Source organism: Schistocerca nitens, chromosome 9 (assembly GCF_023898315.1).
Source record: "Schistocerca nitens isolate TAMUIC-IGC-003100 chromosome 9, iqSchNite1.1, whole genome shotgun sequence".
In the NCBI taxonomy this organism is placed as follows: Eukaryota; Metazoa; Arthropoda; class Insecta; order Orthoptera; family Acrididae; genus Schistocerca; species Schistocerca nitens.
Window position 1 is genome coordinate 519,818,931 of NC_064622.1, and position 22,077 is coordinate 519,841,007.

A 22,077-nucleotide genomic window follows, 5' to 3' on the forward strand; every position below is an offset into this window, starting at 1 on the left:
GACAGCGGCCTCTAGCCGGCGCTGTGCAACTCTACGAGCGGCGCTCCAGATTCTAATCATAGTATGAAAGCTTTCACGACCGGATGACATATCTTCTGGTAAACCTTCCGGGATGTAAGGTCGTGGTCCATGAAACTCTTCAGCTCCTAACGTTTCGTCCAGAGCTGCGCTGGACATCTTCAGACTCACCGGAGGAGGAACACCCCTCTGAAGATGTCCAGCGCAGCTCTGGAAGAAACGTTAGGAGCTGAAGAGTTTCATGGACCACGACCTTACATCCCGGAAGGTTTACCAGAAGATATGCTCCAGATTCTGCCCATTTTGATTCCGAATAGACGACCAAGCAACATTGTTTCTATTTCATAGTGGGCGAGTGAGTACAGATTTTGCCTTTGTAACTTCTAGCCGATGTTAGATATGATTGATGTACAGCTTCGCACCTACGTGCTCGTCTCAGCCAAAGTTAAGTTACAATCTATGTATTCACATTCTTCCTATAGTAAAGGTGCTTTAAATTTACACGCAGTACTGAAGTACAGTAGCTCACCTTTTCCTGCTCCTACTCGCGTCCTTCACTCTCCACCTACTTTGCAGAAGCAGTTCACAGGAGCAGGCCCCCGCGCCACCTACCAGGCGGGATACAAAATCGAGTGCATGGTGGAGGGTACTTACCATCGAACTACATAATAGGGTTTCTTTCTGTTCCATTCTCGTATGAAGCGCGAAGAATGGCCGCATAAAATGCATCTGTGAGCTATGTAATTAGGCTAATCTCGTCTTCCCAGTCTCTACAGAAAAGAGAAGTGGGGTGGGTGTAGTAGTACGTTCCTTGAATCGTCACTTAGTGCTGGTTCTTGACTCGCACGGGTCAGCTGGCAGCCTCGTCCCCCCGCCACGGTGGCCACATCTGTGAGCACTCGTGCAGCCCCGCCGTTCGACACCCCCTCTGTTTCCTACCTGGTGCCGGTGCCACGCGCTTCGGCAGTGTTTTGGCTTAAGTCGTCCGAGTCTTTTACAGCACAGTCTTTTGCGCAGGAACAGTTAGATGTATCAGCTCGAAATGTATGTAACATATTAAGGTCTATGGTCCCTGGGAAATGTAAAAAAGTGAAGGATGTAAGTCAATGGAACCAAAATGTACGGTTATTTACATCATATAATTTGATACTTAAAAAGTCACTCATCAAAACCGACAGGGTATTTCTCGTTGACCTGAAAGCACGATATTTGGCAAGAATCGATGTTCCACATAACGACTAAAGGAAAAAAATCTGAAGATTTTAAATTTGTAATTCCATAACACGTAAAAAAAATCGTTTTTCTCGTTTGTTATCTGACTGTGTTTCTGTCTGTCCGTCCGTCTATTAAGATCCGTTCTTTCTCAGAAAGGTGTAGACGTTTCGAGTTGAAATTTACGTCACATATTAAGGTCTACAGTCACTTGGCGGGGTAATAAATGTAAGCGTCTAAGTTAATGCAGCCAAACGATACGGCCATTTATGTCACATATTGCGATACCCGCAAATTCACTCATCAAAAACTATAGGATACTCCCCGTCAGTCTAGAATCGTGAAATTTGGCAAAATGGAAACTTTAATGATACAACCGAACAGAAAAATCGGAGATCGTTAATGTGCAATTATATCATAAGAGAAAATATTTTTTTGTCATTTGTTACCCTCGTAAGCCTTAGAATCCGTGTGAACCGATATCACGGCAGTATCAGTGTCGATAACAGGCAAAAACCCTCGGGAGCCTCGATACTCCGAGTGGATGAACTGCCTACACACACAGTTAAGTTTGCACGGAACCGTCAATGCGCGAGTCCTGCCCATACCTGGCCCTCTTTTAAATTCTGTTTCATGGTAAAATTTATTTAATTTAGCGTAACAACATAAAATATTTGGAGACAGTTCCCACTCTCTGGCCGTCGAGTACAGACTAATCTACGAATGCGATTAGAGCCCCTTCACAAGAAAGTTGTCCCTTACACGAACGAAGGCTTTTAAAACACGTGACCACAGTCCTGGTCAGCAGAAAGGCTTTGCTTCTCAACAGCATTTACAATTACCCGATTCCTCGGAAACTATTAGGTTTCTGGACTGCAGTGCATACTCCATATCCTGGAGTATTCTAAAATGATTCAAATGGCTCTGAGCACTATGGGACTTAACAGCTTTGGTCATCAGTTCCCTAAAACTTAGAACTACTTAAACCTAACCAACCTAAGGACATTACACAACACCCAGTCATCACGAGGCAGAGAAAATCCCTGACCCCGCCGGGAATCGAACCCGGGAACCCGGGCGTGGGAAGCGAGAAAGCTACCGCACGACCACGAGCTGCGGACTGGAGTATTCTAACGATTGCAGTTGATCGGAATCTCTTCCTCCTTTATGAACTTCGAACTCTTTTTCGAGAAAATTAGATTTTACTATAATCCCCTATTAGTCTGTAGAAGCCACTCGAGATAGGTGGGTCACTGTATCCGACGCTTCCTGGCTGGTAGACAGAGAAACTTGTCACGGTTGTCTTACCTTCCCGAATACGTTGACAGGACAGCAGGAGGCAAGAGGACGCAGCCTAAAGCTCGGTAACCGCTCCTGATTCCTGTGTAAGAGAAGAGGTCGATTAATGAAGTATTCACAACGTGAATCACCATCAGTAATCCTTACAAGTTTCGTTATGACACTACAATACACTGAAGCACCAAAGAAACTGGTAAATGCATGCGTGTTCAAATACAGAGACAAGTAAACAGGCAGAATACGACGCTGCGGTCGGCAACGCCTTTGTAAGACAACAAGTGTCTGGCGCACTTCTTAGATCGGTTACTGTTGCTACAATCGCAGGATATCAAGATTTAAGTGAGTTCGACCGTGCTGTTACAGTCGGAGCGCAAGAGATGGCACACAGCATCTCCGAGGTAGTGATGAAGTGGGGATTTTCCCGTACGACCTTTTCACGGGTGTGCCGTGGTTATCAGGAATCCGGTAAAACATCAGACGTCCTAGATAGCTACGTCCGGAAAAAGATCCTGCAAGAACGAGACCAACGACGGCCGAAGAGAATCGTTCAACGTGACAAGTGCAACCCTTCCGCAAACTGCTCCATATTTCATGCTGGGCCATCAACAGATTTCAGCACGCGAACCATTCAACGAAACATCACCGACATGGGGTGTCGGAGCTGAAGGCCCACTACTGTACCCTCGATGACTGCACGACACAAAGCTTTACGCCTCGCCTTGGCCCGTCAACACAGACATTCGACTGTTCATGACTGGAAACATGTTGCCTGGTCGGATGAGTCTCGTTTCAAATTGTATCGAGCGGATGAACGTGTATGGGGATATAGACAATCTCATGAATCCATGGACCCTGCATGTCAGCATGAGACTGTTCAAGCTTGTGGAGGCTCTGGTGTGTGCAGTGGGAGTGGTATGGGACCCCTGATACGTCTAGATGCGACTCTGACAGGTTGCACGTAACTAAGCACCCTGTCTGATCACCTGCATCCATTCATGTCCATTGTGCATTCTGGCGGATTGCGCAATTCCAGCAGGACAATGCGACACCCCACACGTCCCAAATTGCTACAGAGTGTCTGCAGAAACACTCTTCTGAGTTTAAACACTTACGCTGGCCACATAACTCCCCAGACATGTACAGTCGGGCTCAAAAGTATCCGAACGATCTGAATTGCATTTCGCCTGGTTCGAATGCAACCCACATAAAACAGCTGTCTAGCAGGTCCTTTAACCGCTCCTTGGTAAAATCGTTTGACTATTGAAAATGGTTCCAACAAGTCACCACTAGAAAACACTGCTCTGTATCACAATAACTCAAGATAAAGTAATACTACGACACTAAAAATATCAGGGAACACCTTATCACAGGTAAGACTGTCCTTAAGGCTTGTAAGCTCACTCTCATTATTACGTCAGATAGGTAATGCACGTAGTAAGTTCGTCGTATTCATGATTTCCTCTTCAAAGTAACATACCGTACTTATTATTAAACACAAAATGACATTAAAAATTTAAGTTACTCATGAGCAGCTAGTTGATAATATGTATGAATTTCAAATGACAAGACGAACCGTCACGTTCTGCATAGGGATTCAAACTCAGGTCATGCAGACTAAGCAAAGATTTCGTGACTGACGGAAACTAACAGTCATTCCTGATTAGGCATACAGAGAGTGATATGCCTCGATTTTGGACAGTATCAGTTAGCAAATACCAACTTTAAATTACATAACGCAAACATTTTTAACGGATGCGAATTCCTACCCAGCACCTATTGTCCCTGTTAACGAACTACGAGAGATGTTAAATATTGCTTCTTAACAAGTAACTTATTTGAAATGCCGTGAGGTAAAGCTTTGTGTTGGACAGGGATTCGCACCCAGAACCTAAGAAGATAGATATCGAAGCACAATCAACTGTGACATATCGGATCTTCTCGGCAGTAGCTAGATGTTTTAACTGAAATGACGAGACGAAACATAAATTTTTTCCTTCCCCGGACTCCAACCCGGCACCTATCGCTGTTACAAAGACAGGTCAGCTACCGAATTTTTCTCCACCAGCAGCTCGGAATAACATCCTGAACTTACAGTGATCTCGAAAATAGTTCTGTCTCTCACTGGGAGTCGAAAACGTCAAATATCGTTAGTGTTGACAACGAATGAAAATACATAAAAAATCGAAATTATTATCCACCAGCGGATAGGTGTTCTCATGTTAGAGCTTGATAATACATAATGAAATCTTTATTGCCGGGCCAGGATTCGAACCCATTCACGCGCAATATGTGGAGATGTTGAGGAATCTGGAGTTTTGAACGAACAACAAACTGTAGCCGAGCTGTATTGTCACGAGGGGATCGAATTCCGCGTTAAGGGCGGTCTGAGTTGCATTCCCAGTTCAGAACCAATTTTATCGACATACAGAAGCTCATATAAAAGATGGAATAAGTGTCCTGTGAGCCTACATAGCGTTTGTTTCGTCATTAGAAATAAATAACTAGTATAAGGAAGGTTACTGGTGACAGAGTTTCTACATGTCGCCACTCCATACTTTATTGTGGCTCAACCTAACGTCTACTTGCTCTATAGCTACTCAGGCAAATTACTTGTTTTGAGGTCTATACCTTAATTAATGGAGAAGTGAACGCTGTTCACAAGTGATATTTAAAATATTCAATTGGATTTAAGGCGACAAAATTGCCCGTATTTGAAGCTACCAAGAGAAAAAGTAAGTTGCGAGAGCCGCTGTTAGCAAATGTCTGCAGGGAGTTCCTAATTGCTACTGTGGAAATTTAGCATAGAGGTCCTATAGTAATCAAAAGGTTCATTTCCTTCATACTTATCACCCTGGCATGTGAGTCTTAAGTGAAGAACGATATTGAAATTCGTATCGCTGATGGTCGATTGGAATTTCTTCAGAGACGCCGGTATTGCGAAGCAGCTTGGCAGTCACAAAGCCAAGATCTATGACCATTAACACAACTTACTGAGTCGAACTACCAAGAGGATTTGATGTGTAAAGGTTTTCTTCCAATTCGATATAGAATTTTTTCTGGAAATTCGCAGCTCCATAAAATACACTCCTGGAAATGGAAAAAAGAACACATTGACACCGGTGTGTCAGACCCACCATACTTGCTCCGGACACTGCGAGAGGGCTGTACAAGCAATGATCACACGCACGGCACAGCGGACACACCAGGAACCGCGGTGTTGGCCGTCGAATGGCGCTAGCTGCGCAGCATTTGTGCACCGCCGCCGTCACTGTCAGCCAGTTTGCCGTGGCATACGGAGCTCCATCGCAGTCTTTAACACTGGTAGCATGCCGCGACAGCGTGGACGTGAACCGTATCGTATGTGCAGTTGACGGACTTTGAGCGAGGGCGTATAGTGGGCATGCGGGAGGCCGGGTGGACGTACCGCCGAATTGCTCAACACGTGGGACGTGAGGTCTCCACAGTACATCGATGTTGTCGCCAGTGGTCGGCGGAAGGTGCACGTGCCCGTCGACCTGGGACCGGACCGCAGCGACGCACGGATGCACGCCAAGACCGTAGGATCCTACGCAGTGCCGTAGGGGACCGCACCGCCACTTCCCAGCAAATTAGGGACACTGTTGCTCCTGGGGTATCGGCGAGGACCATTCGCAACCGTCTCCATGAAGCTGGGCTACGGTCCCGCACACCGTTAGGCCGTCTTCCGCTCACGCCCCAACATCGTGCAGCCCGCCTCCAGTGGTGTCGCGACAGGCGTGAATGGAGGGACGAATGGAGACGTGTCGTCTTCAGCGATGAGAGTCGCTTCTGCCTTGGTGCCAATGATGGTCGTATGCGTGTTTGGCGCCGTGCAGGTGAGCGCCACAATCAGGACTGCATACGACCGAGGCACACAGGGCCAACACCCGGCATCATGGTGTGGGGAGCGATCTCCTACACTGGCCGTACACCACTGGTGATCGTCGAGGGGACACTGAATAGTGCACGGTACATCCAAACCGTCATCGAACCCATCGTTCTACCATTCCTAGACCGGCAAGGGAACTTGCTGTTCCAACAGGACAATGCACGTCCGCATGTATCCCGTGCCACCCAACGTGCTCTAGAAGGTGTAAGTCAACTACCCTGGCCAGCAAGATCTCCGGATCTGTCCCCCATTGAGCATGTTTGGGACTGGATGAAGCGTCGTCTCACGCGGTCTGCACGTCCAGCACGAACGCTGGTCCAACTGAGGCGCCAGGTGGAAATGGCATGGCAAGCCGTTCCACAGGACTACATCCAGCATCTCTACGATCGTCTCCATGGGAGAATAGCAGCCTGCATTGCTGCGAAAGGTGGATATACACTGTACTAGTGCCGACATTGTGCATGCTCTGTTGCCTGTGTCTATGTGCCTGTGGTTCTGTCAGTGTGATCATGTGATTTATCTGACCCCAGGAATGTGTCAATAAAGTTTCCCCTTCCTGGGACAATGAATTCACGGTGTTCTTATTTCAATTTCCAGGAGTGTATATCAGAAAAAAAAGCTCACACACGGTGGCCCCTACCACGGTTAGAACTGACGACTGATTGAGTCGTTCTGACCCGAAACACGGGCGGTACCAGCGGGCTACGGACACACTCCTGCCTGTTTCCCGCCCTCATCTCGGTATTGGTCGCTCAGCCTCATAACGCATCGTGAAAGATACTAAAAGTTGTCACTTACGTGAAGAATAGCATTTCTTTAGGCAAAAAATTGAATTTTCTGTCTCAGTGTCTTAGTTTACATGAGGATTATATAGCACGAGTCATTCAAATGGAAAGGGAATATCAAGCGAATTTAGCGAGTCAATTCAGTGCCATACGTGGAAGTGATTGCACTGTCATAGTGTTGCCAAATGTTTGTGACGATGTTGCCAATTCTCAGGTGTGCTAGGAACAGCTCTGTAGGGTTATAGGAGGAGAATCCCGTGCTGGTGTCATAGGAGGATACGGATAGGAGGCGCAGGGTTTGGTTACTATGGGGCGTTTTCTCCTACCAGTTGTGTCAAACATTCAGGTGTATAATCTTCCATCACGATTATAGCTTCCTACAAAATAGATACGAATAAAACACTTACCTTGTTACTTTGTGACAAAAGATTATTTCACTACAATAAAAAGTCTTTGGAAATCACTTATTCCCAAATGTCACAAAAGTAAGATAACATACACTTTGCACCTCGAAATCGATTGCACCTATGTGCAGTCTTGTGACGTTTAAATAAATCGTTTTAACGGCACTAAATCGTGGTTTGTGAATCATTTACCAGCCGTACTCTGCCGCATTTCACTGGCTGGAAGGCAAAAAGCTTACTGACAAATTTCATAGAAGGAAAAGGGGGACGAAATGTCTCCCACTGGAAGGTGAGGTTTTATTTCAATTATTACAAAATCAGGTAAAACGAACAGTCAGGTTGTCAGTATAAGCACATTACTGTTGTCAGTATGTTGCACTGCCCAGGGCCTGTAATGATAAAAGGCCCGTTTAGGTCAGGCATATTGTATATAGAAGTGGAAGGGAGAGCACCACTAAATTCTAATACGTATGCACTGCATACACACAGAAATTACTGTTACAGTGTACTTATGGAGCCCAATGAGTGAATTGCGTATTTTCCGGTGAGAAAGAGCACTGGCAAAGAGTCTTCGCTACATTAGGTTACTTAATCTGTTGTCACTCTGAGCTAGAATTTATGGTCAGCGACTAAGTGTAGGGTCAATGAGTCGGATGCGAGTTTTGCAACTGTGAAATTCTTTCCTACATTATAAAAGCAAATATTAAATTTGAACTAATATTGCGAAAATTTTGTACTTGGATAGCTTAGAATGAACATTTTTCGGTTTACTGCAAAGGAAAACTATTGATTTTCTAAAACATTCTGTGTCATACACAACTTGAAACAGGTCATGTCGACCAAATCATATGGAAGAACTGACAGCGACGTATATCGAAAGGCAGTAAGGTCTCTTGTTTTTTGGTTTGGCAGTACTCGATAGCCATTTCTAAGCGCAAGTAAATGAAGAAAGGCAGCGCGTTTTTGTCATCAAGTAACGTCTTCATCAAGCACTTTAGTTTTAATGTAATCTACGAGTTATTACTGATGTTTGATATTAACATGGAAAGGATTCCGTAGACAGGTAAAGAACCTGTTCTTGGGAAACTACTTCTATAATGACCAAAAGGCAGCAAATGATCTTCAAGTACAGTGTTCCAGCAGCGGTATGAAGAAAATTATAGTAATAATGACGGTAATAATCGAATTATCCGGTAACTTCACAATTCGCAGTGGATTTTCTCGAACTAAGAAATTTGCTGAATTTGTGAAAATTTCAAAATGGCTTCACATCGAGCCTATGATGCCTAGAAGACTCTTTACATCCTGCTGACATGAGAATAGCATAATCTCCGCTTCAGAAGCTTGCTTCTACTTAACCATTTAATAGTCTCGCGTTTATTCACCGTGACTAATTTTGTAAGCTAAGCACATCATCCGTTACAGCACACTCCTGGGGCTGGGAAATGTGGCCACAATGGTCTGGCGGAACGAACTATCACAGGTGCAATGCGTGGGTTCAGGTATTTACTTTTAAGAGGGACAAACAAATTTACTTTACCCCCGGTAACATCAAGAGAAAGATGTTATAATCCAGAATCCGCATTAAACATCACGTTCCTTCATTACCAACTAGGCAGAGCCGGTTTACGTTGGGAAATGACATAGCGGAAGTCATGGTAAACAGAAATACAGTCGCCAGTAAACTTACTTACATTAGAAAATTTTATTTTATTTGATTAACCGATAGCCATTTAAAGGAACAGGGCTCTTACTTTACTAGTACTTGATTGAACTAGAGACGTTGAAAAATTTGGTGCTGCAACGGTGATTCGAATTCGTATCTTCTCTTTCGAGGATCTGAATCTCTCGGAACTAGTTCAATCATTTTGTTCCTTTTCTCAAGACTGCAGTCTTCTCTAGGTCTCTTCCAAACGTAAGTATATGGGTCCGAATCCTGATCCAGTACAAAAATATTCATAATTTCATTTCAAGCCCTATCACGTGCACACCGGCCTTTTAGTGAAAATTAACGTGCATTTTTAATGTCTGTTCATGTGTTGCCAACAATCGCAATAGGTGTCGTTACTTCTAGTCAAACACGCACACATCTTACTATTGGTGAGTAAGGGACTGATACTTAAGCTATATTCGTGGATGCACGGTAGGTGAGCAGTTCGATTGTCGCTTGGGCACAAAAGTTTGTATCCTTATTTTAGAGTCAAGCACCTAGCAGCTGGTAAGAAAAACCGATACGTAACATTTGATTTTACTTAGTTGACAATCCGATTACGTGTTGGGTTCGTATCTCCGTCACAGAACTTCCCATCATGCACTTCGTCTTTAAATGCATGCACACTTTGTTACTTCTGAATAGAGGTATATCAGACATCTTTCGTGGTTAGTTAACAGGGACGAAAGGGTCTTGATAGAAGTCCCGGTTTATCACAAAAACTGTCGTCTTTTATTTTCAAGTTTAGATTTGGTTACTTGTATTGGCAAAAACTTCGGTAATTCATGACCCTTCACGGCTAGTCATCAATATGATATGATTAAATTAGATTACATTACATTAATTCTTGTATTATAGATCATGAATACGATATTTCGTAATGATGTGGAACGTGTCATTTTAATGAAAGATTTCTTTACATACCATGATTCAATTCCTTTACAATTTTTTACCCTCTCTCTCTCATTCTTTTTGATTTTTGTCTCTCTCTCTCTCTCTCTCTCTCTCTCTCTCTCTCTCTCACACACACACATTCTTTTTTTTATTTTTATTTGTTTGTTGTGCTCGACTATCGGCGAGGCACGAAAGCGTCTGTGAATGAATTTCTTAGTTTTGAGTACACTTACGAAAGAAATATAAAAACAACTATGAGAGTTACTGATTTATGATGCTAAGTTTGCAGTCAGTTCTGAGTATTATTAGTAACTACGCTCCAGTCACTAAACCTAGTTACAGAAGTGCGAATCATACGCATTACATATTCCAGGCCGTAGTAGCCGCGACTTGGAGACACCAGCTATGGTCACTTCCCAGCCCGCTGTAAGATCACATCGGTTCGTCTTCTTCCTGCTGGTATTGTAACTGAGATTTGGCAACAAGGCAACGTATGTTTGGCAACTCTGTGATCGACGAGTTACTTCCCGGTGTGCACGGAATTAAGCGTCAAAGTTCACTTGATTTTACCTGTCATTTCCATTGAATAATCTGAGTTATTATCGCTTGAGGTGTAACAAAATATTGTAAATTTACGGTTTTCAGCCCAGGAAAGTCATTGCGCGTGGAAATCGCAACTATTCTCGTCCTTCAAATAGCGGTTTACGAGTTCTAGCTACTACTGGTCTCGTAAGAGTAAGCTAAGACACATACTTCTTCGCCAGCTCTGTGGTAACGTGCTGACCTGTGGAAAGGTGTCTGATACGGTTCGCAGATCCAGTGTAACTGAGTGTGGCGTTTTTATGCCTTCTGTGGAAGAGCTACAAGCAGTCAGATCAAACATCGATAAGGAAATCGTAAGAAAATACTTTCGGCTCATAGTGCAATGGTGAAAAACTTATAATGCTGCACAACAGGTAACGCCTCTTTCCGCTGCTGACAAGCAAATTTTGAGTTTCTAGGAATGCATAACTTTATTTATGAAATGCCACATTTGCATACCTCTTGAGTATGACACAGCATACCAATTAAACACAGACCCAATCAAAATCTAAGTGAGTAGTATTTTACCAATTCGTGACGATAGAGGCTACGTTTGTGTACAGATACTTAGTTTTATTAAAACAGACTTTCGTCGTAAGGTTATCGTGGGTAGTTTTATTTCATTTTTTATAGTACAATTCACAATTTTCGTAAGGTTTCCTTTAATGTTCTTAAAACAATAGTAAACATGAGAGAGAGAAAAATGGTTCAAATGGCTCTGAGCACTATGGGACTTAACTGCTGAGGTCATCAGTGCCCTAGAACTTAGAATTAGTTAAACCTAACTAACCTAAGGACATCACACACATCCATGCCCGAGGCAAGATTCGAACCTGCGACCGTAGCGGTCGCGCGGTTCCAGATTGTAGCGCCTAGAACCGCTCGGCCACACCGGCCGGCCATGAGAGAGAAATTACTCATCAAAGATATATGCGAATTCTCTGATTTCATCTATAACAGTCTGAAAATGCACATGCAGTTATTGATTACATGCATGTATAAAACTTGTTCTGAGTTAAAGCTGTCAAACAAGGTTTGAAGAAGAATAAAATGCCACTACCAGACGACAGCTAATGTAAAAAATACTTTTCCGACGTATTTTGACACGATGCGCTCTACCCATACATAATACAAAAGTTTCGAGATGCATCTACTGTCTGGCTGTCTATTAAACCTGAAAGGAACAAAATGTCGCAGAAGTTAGTCCTTTTTCCTCATACGACTATTTTGGGTTGAGAAGTGAAGGAAATTATGTTACAAGTACCATTAGATTGATAATTTTAGCTTACAGCAGAATTGCGTTTTAAAAAGTATAGTAGTGAATGTACTCGAACACGCGATATCATTACGCCACTAGCTGACACGTAGCTATAACAGCTCCAGAAGCCAACAACAATTCCCCCACAACTTCTGCATTCCACAGCGCTGTGGGATAATGCATGTCGCCAGGTCAATACTTATGAGAGACAAACAGTTATACCTTTTCTTTTGCACTGCACGACGTTTTCAACAAACCGATAGCGCAATAGAGTAGCTCAAGTGGAAAGTAACAAATGGTTCAAATGGCTCTGAGCACTATGGGACTTAACATCTTAGGTCATCAGTCCCCTAGAACTTAGAACTACTTAAACCTAACTAACCTAAGGACATCATACACATCCATGCCCGAGGCAGGATTCGAACCTGCGACCGCAGCAGTCCCGCGGTTCCGGACTGAATCGCCTAGAACTGCACGGCCACCGCGGCCGGCGGAAAGGAACACTTCCTATTTTAATTTCTGCATCCTACACTGTTGGCAGTTCTGTGTTGGTGGCAGTTAAGTGATTTTATTTTGGTGATTACAAAATAAAGATGAATGCATGCACTGGGTAGCCGAGGCAGCTAGTTCATGGTGATTCGGCCAACCAAGTAAATGAATTTACTGAACATGCTGCAAATTGAAACAGGAGTCAGAATTCTCAGCCAGTGTGGTACAACGGCGTTATGATAGAAAAATGAGCCCCTGAGAAGAGGACTGGGTGGTCTGTTGGGCTGATGATAGGTTCATATGTCTATGGTCTAGGTTCGATTCCAACTTCGGTCACTGATTTTAGATAGGGAAGACAGATTCCATTCTCTTCTGGCTACAACAAGTGAAGAAGATATTGTGGTCTGAAATTCACATTAAAAATGATATTCCTTCTCTACCAAGTAGACGTTAGGTTGAGCCACAAAGTCTGGAGTAGCGACATGTAGAAACCCTATTACCAGTAACCTTCCTTATACTAGTTATTTATTTCTAGTGACGAAACAAACGCTATGTAGGCTCACAGGACACTTATTCCATCTTTTACCTGAGCTTCTGTATGTCGATAAAATTGGTTCTGAACTGGGAATGCAACTCAGACCGCCCTCAACGAGGAATTTGATCCCCTCGTGACAATACAGCTCGGCTACAGTTAGTTGTCCGTTCAAAACTCCAGATTCCTCAACATCTCCACATATTGCGCGTGAATGGGTTCGAATCCTGGCCCGGCAATAAAGATTTCATTATGTATTATCAAGCTCTAGCATGAGAACACCTATCTGCTGGTGGATAATAATTTCGATTTTTTATGTATTTTCATTCGTTGTCAACACTAACGATATTTGACGTTTTTGACTCCCAGTGAGACATATAACTATTTCCGAGATCACTGTAAGGTCAAGGATATTATTCCGAGCTGCTGGTGGAGAAAAATTCGGTAGCTGACGTCTCTTCGTGTGTAGTCAGCAACGATACGTGTGGGGTTCGATTACCAGTCAGCACTGAACTCTTCGTCATATTATTTCTAGTTCAAACATGCTCACATGTCGCTTCTGGTGTGATGTTGTTGTGGTTTTCAGTCCTGAGACTGGTTTCATGCAGCTCTCCATGCTACTCTATCCTGTGCAAGCTTCTTCATCTCCCAGTACCTACTGCAACCTACATCCTTCTGAATCTGTTTAGTGTACTCATCTCTTGGTCTCCCTCTACGATTTTTACCCTCCACGCTGCCCTCCAATGCTAAATTTGTGATCCCTTGATGCCTCAAAACATGTCCTACCAACCGATCGCTTCTAGTCAAGTTGTGCCACAAACTTCTCTTCTCCCCAATCCTATTCAATACCTCCTCATTAGTTACGTGATCTACCCACCTTATCTTCTGCATTCTTCTGTAGCACCACATTTCAAAAGCTTCTATTCTCTTCTTGTCCAAACTGGTTATCGTCCATGTTTCACTTCCATACATGGCTACACTCCATACAAATACTTTCAGAAACGACTTCCTGACATTTAAATCTATACTCGATGTTAACAAATTTCTCTTCTTCAGAAACGATTTCCTTGCCATTGCCAGTCTACATTTTGTATCCTCTCTACTTCGACCATCATCAGTTATTTTACTCCCTAAATAGCAAAACTCCTTTACTACTTTAAGGGTCTCATTTCCTAATCTAATCCCCTCAGCATCACCCGATTTAATTTGACTACATTCCATTATCCTCGTTTTGCTTTTGTTGATGTTAATCTTATATCCTCCTTTCAAGACACTGTCCATTCCGTTCAACTGCTCTTCCAAGTCCTTTGCTGTCTCTGACAGAATTACAATGTCATCGGCGAACCTCAAAGTTTTTACTTCTTCTCCATGAATTTTAATACCTACTCCGAATTTTTCTTTTGTTTCCTTTACTGCTTGCTCAATATACAGATTGAATAACATCGGGGAGAGGCTACAACCCTGTCTCACTCCTTTCCCAACCACTGCTTCCCTTTCATGCCCCTCGACTCTTATAACTGCCATCTGGTTTCTGTACAAATTGTAAATAGCCTTTCGCTCCCTGTATTTTACCCCTGCCACCTTCAGAATTTGAAAGAGAGTATTCCAGTTAACGTTGTCAAAAGCTTTCTCTAAGTCTACAAATGCTAGAAACGTAGGTTTGCCTTTCCTTAATCTAGCTTCTAAGATAAGTGGTAGGATCAGTATTGCCTCCCGTGTTCCAACATTTCTTCGGAATCCAAACTGATCTTCCCCGAGGTCAGCTTCTACCCGTGTTTCCATTCGTCTGTAGAGAATACGCGTTAGTATTTTGCAGCTGTGACTTATTAAACTGATTGTTCGGTAATTTTCACATCTGTGAGCACCTGCTTTCTTTGGGATCGGAATTATTATATTCTTCTTGAAGTCTGTGGGTATTTCGCCTGTCTCATACATCTTGCTCACCAGATGGTAGAGTTTTGTCAGGACTGGCTCTCCAAAGGCCGTCAGTAGTTCTAATGAAATGTTGTCTACTCCCGGCGCCTTGTTTCGACTCAGGTCTTTCAGTGCTGTGTCAAACTCTTCACGCAGTATCGTATCTCCCATTTCATCTTCATCTACATCCTCTTCCATTTCCATAATATTGTCCTCAAGTACATTGCCCTTGTATAGGCCCTCTATATACTCCCTCCACCTTACTGCTTTCCCTTCTTTGCTTAGAATTGGGTTTCCATCTGAGCTCTTGATATGCATACAAGTGGTTCTCCTTTCTCCAAAGGTCTCTTTAATTTTCCTGTAGGCGGTATCTATCTTACCTCTAGTGAGATAACCCTCTACATCCTTATATTTGTCCTCTAGCCATCACTGCTTAGCCATTTTGCACTTCCTGTCGATCTCATTTTTGAGACGTTTGTATTCCTTTTTGTCTGCCTCATTTACTGCATTTTTATATTTTCTCCTTTCATCAATGAAATTCAGTATTTCTTCTGTTACCCAAGGATTTCTACTAGCCCTCGTCTTTTTACCTACTAGGTCTTCTGCTGCCTTCACTACTTCATCTCTCAAAGCTACCCATTCTTCTTCTACTGTATTTCTATCCCCCCTTCCTGTCAATTGTTCCCTTATGCTCTGCCTGAAACTCTCTACAACCTCTGATTTAGTCAGTTTATCCAGGTCCCATCTCCTTAAATTCCCACCTTTTTGCAGTTTCTTCAGTTTTAATATACAGTTCATAACCAATATATTGTGGTCAGAGTCCACATCTGCCCCTGGAAATGTCTTACAATTTGAAACCTGGTTCCTAAATATCTGTCTTACCTGTATATAATCTATCTGAAACATGTCAGTATCTCCAGGCTTCTTCCATGTATACAACCTTCTTTTATGATTCTTGAACCAAGTGTTAGCTATGATTAAGTTGTGCTCTGTGCAAAATTCTATCAGGCAGCTTACTCTTTCATTTCTTAGCCCCAATCCATATTCACCTACTACGTTTCCTTCTCTACCTTTTCCTACTACCGAATTCCAGTCACCCATGACGATTAAATTTTCGTCTCCCTTCACTATCTGAATAATTTCTTTTATTTCATCATACATTTCTTCAATTACTTCGTCATCTGCAGAGCTAGTTGGCTTATAAACTTGTACTACTGTAGTAGGCGCGGGCTTCGTGTCTATCTTGGCCACAATAATGTGTTCACTATGCTGTTTGTAGTAGCTTACCCGATCTCCTATTTTTTTTATTCATTATTAAACCGACTCCTGCATTACCCCTGTTTGATTTTGTATTTATAACCCTGTTTTCACCTGAGCAGAAGTCTTGTTCCTGCTGCCACCGAACTTCACTAATTCCCACTATATCCAACTTTAACCTATACATTTCCCTTTTTCAATTTTCTAACCTACCTGACCGATTAAGGGATCTGACATTCCACGCTCCGATCCGTAGAATGCCAGTATTCTTTCTCCTGATAACGACATCCTCTTGAGTAGTCCCCGCCCGGAGATCCGAATGGGGGACTATTTTACCTCCGGAATATTTTACCCAACAGGACGCCATTATTATTTAACCATACAGTAAAGCTGCATGCCCTCGGGAAAAATGACAGCCGTAGTTTCCCCTTGCTTTCAGCCGTTCGCAGTACCAGCACAGCAAGACTGCTTAGGTTAGTGTTACAAGGCCATATCAGTCAATCATCCAGCCTGTTGCCCCTGCAACTACTGAAAAGGCTGCTGCCCCTCTTCAGGAACCACACGTTTGTCTGGCCTCTCAACAGATACCCCTCCGTTGTGGTTGCACCTACGGTACGGCTATCTGCATCGCCGAGGCACGCAAGCCTCCCCACCAACGGCATGGTCCATGGTTCTTGGGGGGGGGGGGGGGGGGGGGGAGCCTTCTGGTGTAACATTCTAGAGAAAACGAACGTTAAGTATAGGTTTGTTTGCTTCTGGTGTAATAAACCTATACTTAACGTTCGTTTTCTCTAGAATGTAGCAGCTATAGGTACCGGGTTGGAGTCCTGGGAAGGAAAAAATTAATGTTTCGTCTCGTCATTTCAGTTAAAACATCTTGCTACTGCCGAGAAAATCCGATATGACACAGTTGATTGTGCTTCGAGAACAACCCGATTAGGTTCTGGGTTCGAATCTCTGTCCCACACAAAGCTCTATCTCACGACATTTCAAGTAAGTTACTTGTGAAGAAGCAATATTTAACAACTCTCGTAGTTCGTTAACAGGGACACTAGATGCTGGGTAGGAATTCGTGACCATTAGAAATGTTTACGTTATGTAATTTAAAGTCGATGTTTCCTGTCTAAAATCGAGGTATATCACTCTCTGTATGCCTAGTCAGCAATGACTGTTAGTTTCCGTCAGTCACGAAATCTTTTCTTGGTCTGCATGACCTGGGTTTGAATCCATATGCAGAACGAGACGGTTCATCGTGTCATTTGAAGTTCATACATATTCTCAACTAACAGCTCGTAAAAAACTTAATTTTTTAATGTTATTCTGTGTTAAATAATAAGTACGGTATGTTACTTTGAAGAGGAAATCATGAATACGATGAAATTACTACGTGCGTTACCTATTTGACGTAATAATGAGAGTGGTAACATTTCAGGTATGTCATTCATTGTAATAAATGTGAGCTTACAAGCCTTAAGGACAGTCTTATCTGTGATAAGGTGTTCCCTGATAGTTGTAGTATCGTGGTGTTACTTTACATCTTGAGTTATTGCGATACAGAGCAGTGTTTTCTAGTGGTGATTTGTTGGAAACCATTTTCAATAGTCAAACGACTGTAGCGAGGAGCGATTAGAGGACCTGCTAGACAGCTGCGTTATGAGGGTTGTATGCGAATCAGGCGAAATGCAATTCAGGTCGTTCGGATACTTTTGAGCACCACTGTACACCCAATTTTCGTCGTCATAGCTGTGTATTGTGTGATTTTGAGCGATGAGTGGTCTTTTTTGTATGTAAGTTTTGGATGAGTGGTCTTTTTGTATGTAAGTTTTGCTTTAAATACATTATATTTTCAAGTATATATATGCAAGGAAGTGGCAGGATCATCCTTTTTTGAAACAAAGGTCTACATGATTTACGATTATCTACCCCTTCCATTATTCTTACAATTTTTTTTTTTTAAATTTTGAATCTTTTGATGGCATCTCCTGAATTTCCCCAGAACATGATCCCATACCGGAGGTGAGAGTGTACAACTGCATAATATACAGACTGAAGAGTACAATTTTTTAATTTATGTAACACAAAACAAGAAGTACTTAATTTTTTGTTCATTTGCTCAATATGTGCTTTCCATTTCAAGTTGTCTTGTAGATGGATTCCAAGAAATTTGGTACATGCTGTTTTGGCAATTGTCTGTCCATATAGCTCTAGATTGGGTGATATCAGATTTTTTGTTTGTGGTGTGTATATATCCATAGCTACAGTTTTTTCCAGTGTTTATTATTAAGTCATTGTCATCAAAGTAACGTGTTACCCTGTCAGTGGCTTCTCTTATGTTTTTTTACAAGAGTTTCTTCTGAGTTTCCTGTAATTAGAACAGTTGTATTATCAGCAAATTGAAATATTTTACTGCTGTCATTGCTATGTTTAGGTCATTTACATAGAGTAAGAACAGAACAGAACCCATTACTGATCCTTGTGGCACTCCATATTTAACAGTCAGTAGCTTAGAATGCACTAAGGGTTGAGCAGTGTACAGCGCACAGAGACTTTGGAGGGCGCTGAGTGAGACTGAGCAGAGAACACAATTGGGAAAGCTGTGTCGCCGAATGTACTCGGTGGCCTGATACAAGGCGAAAACCTCAGCTGGAAGTGTGCTGAAAGCCGATATCGAAAGACACGGGTGCCAATGACAAAGGCACACCTGATCCAACAGTCACTCGGAGAGCCATCAGTGTATACAAAGGTACTATCGCTAAGTTCCATGCGAAGGTCGTAAAACTGAAGGCGATAGACAGAGACTGGAGTAGGGTCCTCAGGAAGCGAATGTAGGCCAAGGTTAACATGGGCTGCTTCACGAAGCCAAGGGAAAGCTGCAGGTAATGTGAAGTTAAACCACTGAAGCGAATGCCGAAAGCGGACTCCAGGAGGTAACAGGGAAAAGGGACACGAACCTCCTCCCCCTTCTTCTCCATCAGTCTTCTAACTGGTTTGTTGCGGCCTGCCACGAATTCTTCTCCTGTTGTAACCTCTTCATCTCAGAGTAACACTTGTAAACAATATTCTCAATTATTTGCTGGATGTATTCTAATCTCTGCCGTCCTCTACAGTTTTTGCTCTCTACACTTCCCTCTAGTACCATGGAAGTCATTCCCTCATGTCTTAGCAGATGTCCTACCATCCTGTCCCTTCTCCTTATCAGTGTTTTCCACATATTCCTTTCCTCTCCGATTCTGCGCAGAACCTCCTCATTCCTTACCTTATCACTCCAACTAATTTTCAACATTCGTCTGTAGCACCACATCTCAAATGCTTCGATTGTCTTCTGCTCCGGTTTTCGCACAGACCATGTTTCACTACTACACAATGCTGTACTCCAGATGTACATTCTCAGAAATTTCTTCCTCAAACTAAGGCTGATATTTGATATTAGTGGCCTTCTCTTGGCCTGGAATGCCCTTTTTGCCAGTGCTAGTCTGCTTTTGATGTCCTCCTTGGTTTGTCCGTCATTGGTTATTTTACTGCCTAGGTAGCAGAAGTCCTTAACTTCCTCCACTTCATGACCATCAATCTTGCTGTTAAGTTTCTCGCTGTTCTCATTTCTACTACCTCTCATTACCTTCGTTTTTCTTCGATTCACTCTCAATCCATACTGTGCACTCATTAGACTGTTCATTCCGTTCAGCAGATCATGTCATTCTTCTTCACTTTCACTCAGGATAGCAATGTCATCATCGAATTTTATCATTGATATCCTTACACCTTGAATATTAAGTTCACTCCTGAACCTTTCTTTTATTTCCATCATTGCTTCCTCGATGTACACATTGAACAATAAGGGAAAAAGGCTATATCCTTATCGTACACCCTTTTTAATACGAGCACTTCGTTCTTGGTCATCCACTCTTATTATTCCCTCTTGGCTGTTGTACCCGACCCGTCTCTCCTTATAGCTTACCCCCCCTATTTTTCTCAGAATTCCGAACATATTGCACCGTTTTCCACTATCGAACGCTTTTCCCAGGTCGACATATCCTATGAACGTGTCTTGATTTTTATTTAGTCTTGCTTCCATTATTAACCGCAACGTCAGAATTGCCTTTCTCGTGCCTTTACCTTTTCTAAACCCAAACTGATCGTCATCTAGCGCATCCTTAATTTTCTTTTCCATTCGTCTGTATAATATTCTTGTAAGCAACTTGGATGCATGAGTTGTTAAGCTGATAGTGTGATACTTGTCGCATTTGTCAGCTCTTCCCATCTTCGGAATTGTGTGGATGATGCTTTTCCGAAAGTCGGATGGTATGTCACCAAATTCATACACTCTACACACCAATGTGAACAGTCGTTTTGTTGTCACTCCCCCCCCCCCCCCCAATGATTTTAGAAATTCTGAGGGAATCTATCCCTTCTGCTTTATTTGATCTTAAGTCCTCTAAAGCTCTTTTAAATTCTGATTCTAATACTGGATCCTCTATCTCTTCTAAATCGACTCTTGTTTCTTGTTCTATCACATCATGCAAATCTTCTCCCTCATAGGGGCTTTCAATGCATTCTTTCCACCTATACGCTCTCACCTCTACATTAAACCGTGGAATTCCCGTTGCACTCTTAATGTTATCACCCTTGCTTTTAATGTCACCTAAGGTTGTTTTGACTCTCTTGTATGCTGGGTCTGTCCTTCCGACAATCACAACTTTTTCGATGTCTTCACATTTTTCCTGCAGGCGTTTCGTCTTAGCTTCACTGCACTTCCTATTTATTTCATTCCTCAGTGACTTGTATTTCTATATTTCTGAGTTTCCTGGAACATCTTTGAACTTCCTCCTTTCACTGATCAATTGGAGTATTTCTTCTGTTATCCGTGGTTTCTTTGCCGTTACCTTCTTTGAACCTAATGTTTTCCTTCCCCACTTCTGTAATGGTCCTTTTTAGAGACGTCCATTCCTCTTCAACTGTACTGCCTACTGGGCTATACCTTATTGCTGTATCTACGGTCTTAGAGAACTTCAACTGTATCTCATTTCTTAGTTCTTCCATATCCCACTTCTTTGCGAATTGATTCTTCCTGACAAATGTCTTATACTTCAGCATACTCTTCATCACTACCATACTGTGATCTGAGTATGTATCTGTCCCTGGGTACGCCTTACAATCCAGTAGCTGATTTCAGAATGTCTGCCTCGCCATGATGTAATTTCACTGAAATCTTCCCGTATCACCTGGCCTTTTCCAAGTATACATCCTCCTCTTTTGATTCTTGAACAACGTTTTCGCTATTACTAATTGAAACTTGTTACAGAACTCAGTTAGTCTTTCTGATCTCTCATTCCTTGTTCCTAGCCCTTGTTCTCCTGTAAACTTTTCTTCTACTCCTTCCCCTACGATTGTATTCCAGTGTCCCATGACTATTAATTTTCATCCCCCTTTACATATAATATTACCCCTTCAATATTCTAATACACTTTATCTCTTCATCTTCAGTACCCCATCTCTCTCACTGTCTCCGTTTGCAAGGTGATGGAAAGTATGATTCATGCCTGGCTGGTACGGTGGCTCGAGTCTCGCAATTTACTGACGGATGCACAGTTAAGATTTCGAGCGCGGCGTTCTGCAGTTGACCCTCTCGTTACTTTGTCCACCCACATCATGAATAGCTTTCTGCGGAAATCCCAGAGAGTGGCCGTGTTTTTTTGATTTGGAGAAGGCTTACGACACCTGCTGGAGAACTAGTATCCTCTGTGCTCTTTACACATGGGGCTTCCGTGACCGCCTGCCCTGTTTTCTTCAGGAATTTTTAAAAGGCAGAGTTTCCAAG

The 22,077-nt window shown here is 42.7% G+C and overlaps 1 protein-coding gene across 3 annotated transcripts in view; it reads right to left on the reverse strand.

Moving 5' to 3' along the window:
• The window catches only part of LOC126203790 (F-box/LRR-repeat protein 3-like), a 347,594-nt gene that overhangs the window by 250,193 nt on the left and 75,324 nt on the right, over positions 1-22,077 (reverse strand). For 2 of the 3 annotated variants that reach the window (XM_049938158.1, XM_049938157.1), the window contains exon 2: positions 2,539-2,611. The exons of the other annotated variant lie outside the window; for it this stretch is intronic. The gene's annotated coding sequence lies outside the window, so the exon portion shown is untranslated. The remainder of the gene's footprint in view (positions 1-2,538; positions 2,612-22,077) is intronic. 3 annotated transcript variants of the gene reach the window in all.